Source organism: Triticum aestivum, chromosome 5D (assembly GCF_018294505.1).
Source record: "Triticum aestivum cultivar Chinese Spring chromosome 5D, IWGSC CS RefSeq v2.1, whole genome shotgun sequence".
In the NCBI taxonomy this organism is placed as follows: Eukaryota; Viridiplantae; Streptophyta; class Magnoliopsida; order Poales; family Poaceae; genus Triticum; species Triticum aestivum.
In genome coordinates this window covers 311751602-311759303 of record NC_057808.1, presented here as the reverse complement: position 1 = coordinate 311759303, position 7702 = coordinate 311751602, and positions in this window count along the sequence as shown.

Sequence of the window (7702 nt, the reverse complement as noted above, 5' to 3'; positions counted from 1 at the left end):
CCAAAACTTCAACTAGCTATATCTCTTAACCTATATGTCCAAATTAGGTGATTCTTTTTCCTATGATCTCACAAAAATCAGCACATTATCACAGTACCGACTTTGCACATGTTTGCACTTTTCAAATTTGAATTCGTTTGAATTTGAAATAAATCTTCCGGAGGCCATAACTCTCAAACCGTTTACCGGAATCGAGTGATTCTTTTTGCATTGTGATCGTAGTGCATTTTAGGTGCTGTTAAGCTTCTGTTGTTGAGTTTTAAAAATGGTTTTCTTGCTGTTGGTTTTGTTTTGGTTCTATTCGTGTTCCGGTGATTGATTTGTTGAATTGTGTGAAACGTGTAGATTGTCCGGAGTGCGACGCGAGCTATTGTCAGGAGTGTGACTTTCTGAACCAGAACCAAGGCAAGTTACATGTTGATCATCCTTTACCTATTGTTTTCTATGCATGTAGTTATATCACACTATGAATATATGCATTTATAGGATTATTATATTTTTGCTATATTGTTGAGCTATCTCCCGTCATTGCAGATCGTGGTAGTTGTAGTTTTGCTATGCTTTGTAGACGGGGTTGGTTTGAGTATTCATTGAGCTTATGTGAGGATTATATATTTAACAAATTGAGTAGTAACTCAGGATTTAACTCACCTCTGGGCGGAAGTGGTATTGCTTGGTGTTGAGGGAAGGCATCATGGGGTCTTGCACCTTTTCTAAGGCCATGCGCTCATGAGAGTGCACCCTAAGTGGAATGCCGCCCAGGTTCAAAAAGATCAGACAGACTTAGTGACTAGTAGCTTCCATGTGCGGCCACTGGCTATATGGACTCTGGCTTAGTTGATCAGTTGTTGGAACCCTGGCCCAGACAGTGTCGACAGATGTAGCATATATAGGTGGGATGTGGCCGTCAGGTGGTTAAGGGAACCTCTTCTGAAAGACTTCGTCTCAATCTTCAGATTGGGTCCAGTGGGTAAAGCGTACTAAACTCTGCAGAGTATTAAAACTAATCATGATTAGCCGTGCCCCCGGTTATGGGTAAATTTGAGCCACTATGCCATTACAGTTGTTGGATGATCTTGACAGATGTGACACTTAATAAATTTGTTGGGCAACTTAATAAGGGGTAGGTTGGAGTTGATTTTGCCAACTTAACCTTGTCTATTTAATTGTAGTAATAAAAGAACTAAATAAAAATTTGACTATTAGGTAGCTATGAGGACAAAATCAGCTTTCTGCAAAAATAAACCCCCAAGCCTTCCTTTTGTTATACTATACATATACATGTAGGTCTGCTTTATTATTACTCCTGTGTAACTTGCCAATACATACAAAGTATTGACCTATATGGCTGCAACGTCTCATGTTGCAGGATATTCAGACGAAGAGTAAGGTACTGTTAGGGTCGCGAGTCTGCACTCAGCATCGCCAGTGGGCTATGATGGGACTCATTGTTATTTTCTGCTACTTTCCGCTGTTTGATTGAATAAAGCTAGCCAAGTGCTATGCAGATTGTTTTATTTTATATATTCTGGATCATACGTTGTAATAAATGATGCACTTGCTATTCTGGTATTCATCTATACTGTGTGTGCTAGCGAGTTTGATCCAGGGACTAGCACGGTAAGCACAGAGACTCAAATCCTTCGAGGTGTGGTCGTTACAGATGGCATCAGAGCTGTGTGTTGACTGTAGGACGTGACCCTAGAAAATGGATTAGAAAAGCCATAGGAGTGAAGATTATTTTATAAACCAGCTAAACTTCTTGCTGTTTATTAGTTAACCCCCTCAAGTATCTTGAACAGTTAAGTAGGAACTAGTGCTGAGACCACCATTCAGGCTCGCTTTATATTGCAACGTTATTGTGTTAGTGTATCTGATTATGCCCACTTTCGTGGTATGAAGATACTAGATTGTCTGCTTGATTGGTAGTTGTTTGTTAAATTGCTTAGTGTCGAAATTATTCGACTATATATATATATAATATTATCATATTGTTTGTTGTTTGTTTGTTTGTTGCTATTATTCGTTGTTGTGTTTTGTTGGCTTGATCATATTATGCATATGGGTAGAATATATTTATATATACATAGCGTTTGGCCCTATTATATCTATAACTCATCTATGCTTGCCCACCAGATGCCGCCGAGGTGTGATAATAGGCGTAATGCTGCAGGAGGAGACAACAATGGCAATGATGTACCGCCATACATGCAGCAGTTGCTTCAGGGACAGGCTCAGTTGATCCAGTTGCTTGTCCAGAACCAGAACAACAACAATCCGCCGCCGCCGCCACCAGTGGATATGCTTACCAGGTTCTTGAGGTTGAATCCTCAGAGGTTCTCCAGTTCCCCTGAACCTATTGTGGCTGATGATTGGCTCCGTGCAGTTAATAGGAACCTGGAGACGGTTGGATGCACTGATGCAGAGAGGGTGAGGTTTGCCTCACATTTGTTGGAGGGTCCTGCTGCAGCTTGGTGGGACAACTACTTGGTCACTTATCCCATTGCTACTATCACATGGCCTCAGTTTTAGGATGCTTTTCGTGCTGCACATGTGTCTGCTGGTGCTATGAGTCTGAAAAAGAAGGAGTTCCGCAGTTTGCACCTGGGAGGTCGCACAGTTAATGCGTATGTGGAGGAATTTAATAATCTTGCACGTTATGCTCCTAATAATGTTAACACTGATGCAGCTAGGCAGGAGAAATTCTTGGAGGGCCTTAATGATGAGTTGAGCCTTCAGTTGACAGTGGCCACTTTTAGGAATTGTCAGGACCTGATTAATAAGGCTATTGTGCTGGAGGGAAAGCAACAGGCCATAGAGAATCGCAAGAGGAAGTACAACAACAATAACAGGTATAATTCAGGACCACAGCAGAAGCCACGCACTTCATATCATGGTAATGGAGGTAATGGGCATCATAATCATCATGGAGGTAATGATCATAATCATCATGGAGGGAATGGCCACAACCATAATGGCCACCATCATCATAATGGGCACAAGAGTAACAATGGCAATGGCAGAGGTAATGGTAATGGTAATGCTAATGCTAATGGCAATGGCAATGGAGGGAACAATAACCAGAACCACCAGGTTACACGTGCGCCAAGGGATTTGAGTCAGGTGCAGTGCTTCAGGTGTAAGGCTATGGGGCACTATGCCACAGATTGCCCAGGGGCGAAGAACTCAAGATCCAGCAAGCCAAACCCCTTCCAAAAGGGTCATGTAAATCATGTTAATGTGGAGGAGGTTTACAATGAACCTGATGTAGTGATTGGTAAGTTCTTGATTAATTCAGTACCTGCAGTTGTTCTTTTTGATACTGGTGCATCGCATTCATTCATTTCGAGGGTATTTGTTGATAAACATGGATTGCCAACCAAAACACTTAGTATGCCTATTAGAGTGAGTTCCCCAGGAGCTGAGATGATAGCAGGTGTTGGTTGTCATCAGTTGGCGTTGTCTATTGGGAAGCATGAGTTTCCTACAGATTTGATTATATTAAAGTCACAAGGTCTGGATATTATTTTGGGTATGGTTTGGTTGCAGTTATATAAAGGTCGTATTGATTGTGCTAGTCGGTCTATCACTCTCAGTGCACCAGGAGGGAAGAGGATCAAATATGTGTGTAAGTATAAGCGTAATCAGGTGCAAGTGAACTCTCTTAAGGGGGGTAGCCTGGAAGAGGTGCCAGTCATGAGGGATTATCCAGATGTGTTTCCAGAGGAGTTGCCAGGTATGCCACCAGATAGAGATATTGAGTTTCTTATTGATTTAATACTAGGCACTGGACCTATTGCAAAGAGACCGTATAGAATGCCACCTCGAGAGTTGGAGGAATTGAAGAAGCAGATAAGAGAATTGCAGGCACAAGGATTTATTTGCCCAAGTTCATCACCTTGGGGAGCTCCAGTTTTGTTTGTGGAGAAGAAGGATGGGACCTTGAGGATGTGTGTTGATTATCGTTCTCTGAATGAGGTACCCATTAAGAATAAGTATCCTTTGCCTATGATAAATGATCTGTTTGACCAGTTGGAGGGAGCTATTGTGTTTTCTAAGATTGATCTCCGTTCTGGTTATCATCAATTGAAGATTCGTGAGCAAGATATTCCAAAGACTGCTTTTACTACGAGGTATGGGTTGTATGAATATACTGTTATGTCATTTGGATTGACTAACGCTCCTGCATACTTCATGAATATGATGAACAAGGTGTTTATGGAGTTCCTGGATAAATTTGTGGTTGTTTTCATTGATGATATATTGGTATTCTCCAAGAATAAGCAAGAGCATGAGGTGCATCTGCGTTTGGTATTGGAGAAACTGAGGGAACATCAGTTGTATGCCAAGTTCAGCAAATGTGAGTTTTGGCTGGATGAGGTAGCTTTCCTTGGACATGTTGTGTCAGGTAATGGAGTTGCAGTTGATCCATCTAAGGTTGCTGCAGTTACAGAGTGGGAGACACCCACGACAGTTGGAGAGATTCGCAACTTTTTGGGCCTTGCAGGTTACTACAGGAGGTTTATTGAGAACTTTTCTAAGATTGCAAAGCCTATGACTGAATAGCTGAAGAAAGAAAAGAAATTTGTTTGGACTGATGAATGTGAAGCCAGTTTTCAGGAGTTGAAGCAGCGTTTGGTTACAGCACCAGTCTTAACTCTGCCGGATATACATAAGGACTTCCAAGTATATTGTGATGCTTCTCGTCAAGGACTTGGGAGTGTTTTGATGCAGGAAGGTAAAGTTGTTTCATATGCTTCACGTTAGCTTAAGAATCATGAGCATAATTATCCTACACATGATTTGGAGCTAGCCTCAGTTGTGCATGCATTGAAAACTTGGAGGCCATATCTTATTGGTAATCATTGTGATATATTTACTGATCATAAGAGCTTGAAGTATATTTTTACTCAAAAGGATTTGAACCTCAGGCAGAGGAGATGGTTGGAGCTTATTAAAGATTATGATTTGAATGTGCAGTATCATCCTGGTAAGGCTAATGTTGTTGCTGATGCATTGAGTCGTAGGAGCCATGCTAATGCAATAAATATTGATGATATGCCACCGGAGTTATGTGAGCAGTTCAGGAATCTCAGGTTGGAGATGGTTCCTATGGGATATTTAGCAACACTTGAGGTAAAGCCTACTTTGCTTGATAGGATCAGAGAAGCTCAAAAGAATGATAAGGAGATTGCTGAGATAAAAGAGAATATGGTTAAAGGTAAGGCAGAAGGTTTCCATGAGGATGAACATGGAGCCATATGGTTTGAGAAGCGTATTTGTGTACCTCAAGATGCAGATATCAGGAAGTTGATTCTTCAGGAGGCGCATGATTCACCTTATTCTATTCACCCAGGTAATACTAAGATGTATTTGGATTTGAGGGAAAGATTTTGGTGGCCTAGCCTGAAGAGGGAAATTGCTGGATATATTGCAACATGTGATGTGTGCCAGAGAGTTAAGGCGGAACATCAAAGACCAGCAGGTTTGTTACAGCCATTGCCTATACCTGATTGGAAGTGGGATGAGATTGGTATGGATTTCATTACAAGTCTACCCAGGACTCGATCAGGTTATGATTCTATTTGGGTAGTTGTTGATCGTTTGACTAAAGTTGCTCACTTCATCCCAGTAAAGACTACTTATACCAGTGCTCAGCTAGCAAAGATTTATATGTCTAAAATTGTTTGTCTGCATGGAGTTCCAAGGAAGGTAGTGTCTGATAGAGGTACTCAGTTCACATCCAAATTTTGGCGTCAGTTGCATGAATCCTTGGGCACCAGGCTGGAGTTCAGTACAGCTTTCCACCCACAGACAGATGGGCAGACAAAGAGGGTAAATCAGATTTTGGAGGATATGTTGAGAGCTTGTGCTTTGGACTATGGGTCCAGTTGGGATGATAATTTACCTTATGCAGAGTTCTCATATAATAACAGTTATCAGGCTAGTCTGAAGATGGCACCATTTGAGGTATTGTATGGTAGGAAGTGCAGGACACCGTTGATGTGGGATGAGGTTGGAGAACGTCAGTTCTTTGGACCAGACTTGATTAGAGATGCTGAGGAGAAGGTCAAGTTGATTCGTGACAGGCTGAAGATAGCACAGTCCAGGCAGAAGAGTTATGCTGATGCAAAATGTAAGGAGGTGACATATGAGGTAGGAGACCGTGCATATCTTAGAGTTTCACCACTTCGTGGAATTAAGAGGTTAGGAATTAAGGGTAAGTTAGCACCATGTTTTGTGGGGCCTTACAAGATCTTGGAGCGTAGAGGAGAGGTAGCTTATCAGCTGGAGTTGCCAGAATCCTTGTCGGGAGTTCATAATGTGTTTCATGTATCTCAGTTGAAGAAGTGCCATGCAGAGATGATGGATATTCCATGGAGGGACACAGTGCCACTTGAGGCAATTCAGTTGGAGAGTGATTTGACATATGAGGAGAAGCCTGTTAAGATTCTGGAGACAGCAGAGAGAATTACTCGCACCAAGACAATCAAGTTATGCAAGGTTCAGTGGGATCATCACACAGAGGAGGAAGCTACCTGGGAACGAGAGGAAGATCTCAGGCAGGATTACCCACACCTATTTGCTAGCCAGCCCGAATCTTGAGGGCGAGATTCATCTTAAGGGGGGTAGGTTTGTAACATCCCAATTTTCCTAAATGTGGATGTTAATAGATCATACATATGCATATCATATTTTTATTGCATTATTTGCTTTTTCTGAATATTCGAATCATTATGCAACAAATGCAATTTATTGGAGTGGAGATAACATGACTTCTCCCCTGTTTTAAAAATGTTCATAATGTCCAGAATATTATTTCCAGTTCATCCGATATGTTCTGGTATTTTTCTTAATCTCCAAAATATTTTATTTGTTTGTTTTATTGCTGTTTTGTATGGCCTATTGCATCAAAATTATTTTACAAAAATTGCATTAGGTAGGAACTAGTTGTTCCTATAGTATATATTAATAGTATATATATTTTACCGTGTGTATATTTTTTAGGTTTTATTATGTTGTTTTATTTTAGTTTGTTTTTAACTGTTGTGGTTTATTCAAAAGGAAAACCGCAGCGCAGCGCACTGCGCGGCCCAGCAGAGCTGCCGGCACCCGCAGCCCACCTAACCCCGCACTGGCCACGGCCGAGCAGCCTATCATCGCCCAGCCCACCTATCTACGCGAAGCGGTACGCGCCGCGCCGCCCGTGCCCGACGCGCACCTGATCCGCCAGCTCGCCTCAGCCACTGACCGTGGGCCCCACGCCGCTTTCTCCTTCCCCGAGCCGGACGCGCCGCCGCGCACACGCCAAGGCCGACCCGGATCGATCCGGCGCCTGGTCGATCCCGTGCGTGCCAGGTACATCACGCGCGAGCCCAGGGCCCCGAAGAACCCTACCGCAGCCCATCTCCGTCCTTTCCTCGTCCGCACGAGCAGCTAGGGCGAAACGCATCTCGCGGTGGAGCTCGAGCCGCCGCCGTATTCGCTGGTCGTTTCGGCCACCGTAAGGACACCACCTGCCACACCGTTCACTCCCCTCGACCCTCCGCTCAATGCCGCACCTTGCTGACATATTTTTGTCGCCGGAATCGCAGCGGAGCGAGCCGCCCGAGTGAACCCGACGCCGCCGGAGCAGCGGCTGTTCACGTCGTCACCGTCGCCCGCAGAGCACACCCCGTCGTCGTTTTGACCTCACCACTGC